A 1,530-nucleotide genomic window follows, 5' to 3' on the forward strand; every position below is an offset into this window, starting at 1 on the left:
ACCACTCGGAGAAGTGCAGCTCCGGAACACGGTCGCTGCTGTGCAGCACGTGGACTGCGTGCAGCGTCAGAAGTAAGGACAGCACGACCACTAAGGACAGAGCCAGGAGGGTGGACGTGAAGACACCACGTCGACATATCCGTGTCGTCAATCTGGACACCATGCTCTTCATGCTGTCTGCCTTTCTTCTATCTCTTCTTCCTTCTTCCTTCACACGCGTATACTATACACACACACACGCAGAAGATCATATTCACGCACGTTAAAGATCCTGCGATCCATGTCAGCGTTCGCTTGGTTACGGAAACAAGAACATACTGTACACATAATGACTACCAAGTTAAACCGATCTCTCAGTCAACGTCAGCCGGATCCGGCCGGTTTCTTCTTCAGCAGCAACTGCTGGGTAGAGAACTAGCAGCTGTGCGTATCGCCGTGAGCGAACTCATGACAATGTGATTTGACGAGTGAGGAACATACTCAACATGCACACTCCTGAAAACTGAGTATGGCTGCCTACATGGCAGGGGAGGTAAATAAAACGAACCAGTCACGCACGTAATGCATTACATGTCTGTACGAGAGTGTGTATACGTGCATGACTAAAACCCTTGACTGAATGACACAGGAAACGAATGACGAGCGCCTCCGACAAGGTCCAGGACAGACTTTCTGGGGAAAATCCCATAATGTTCCGACACCAGAACCAGGGTCACAGGAGGAACAACGGAAGTTAAAGAGAAAAGAATCTCCACCCAAAAAAAAAAAATCGTCCACAACTTTTTTCCCCCCTGAAGATGAGACCTGTCAGCCCCCCCCCCCCCCCCCCCCTACCCACCACGAGCTTTTTTTGTCCGTCCAGCCGGACCTAAGCGGTCATTCCAACAGCACACGCCTGTGTGACTGTCCAGCCTCAGAGCTTCACTGTCTGCGTTCCCTGGAGCTGGATGACGCAGGGAATGATGACACCCACCAGTGTCCATCTCTACACTATCGATCATCAGGTCAGCGCTGGCACCGTCCTCCCAGTTCGCCGTTGTCTGGAACTTTCAGGCGTGTTGACTTGACCACTGAGGGAGGAGGAGGAGGAGGAAGAGGAGGAGGAGATGGTGGGGGGGGGGGGAACGACTGGCCCTGTGGAGGGGTGGGGAAGGGGTGGAGAGGGAGGAGGGAAGGGGACTGAGGGGGGGTTGATGGAGGTGTAGACCTCGTGGTGAAGGGGGGTCATGTCCGGGTGGGTGTTCTCCTTCTGTTACAGTGGATCAGGCTCTCTGGACCACACACACATGGCTGTCTGAAAGCAGAGTGTGGAGAGAGGAGACAGGTGTTAGTTCTGTGTGCCAAATAGTGCAGGTTTGTGTGTGTGTGTGTGTGTGTGTGTGTGTGTGTGTGTGTGTGTGTGTGTGTGTGTGTGTGTGTGTGTGTGTGTGTGTGTTTTAAAATTGTTTTGTTTTTACACAGCACTGACTGGGTGAAAACGGAAGTTGTGCACAGACTAAGAATTTTTTTTTTTTTTTTTTATCTCTTGGG

At 51.8% G+C, this 1,530-nt stretch overlaps 1 pseudogene; it reads right to left on the reverse strand.

The window, feature by feature from the left end:
- Positions 1-1,104, reverse strand: part of LOC143275327 (uncharacterized) — a 3,692-nt pseudogene extending 2,588 nt beyond the window's left edge.
- Between the last annotated feature and the right edge of the window lie 426 nt (positions 1,105-1,530).

Source organism: Babylonia areolata, chromosome 30, assembly GCF_041734735.1.
Source record: "Babylonia areolata isolate BAREFJ2019XMU chromosome 30, ASM4173473v1, whole genome shotgun sequence".
Taxonomy (NCBI): domain Eukaryota; kingdom Metazoa; phylum Mollusca; class Gastropoda; order Neogastropoda; family Buccinidae; genus Babylonia; species Babylonia areolata.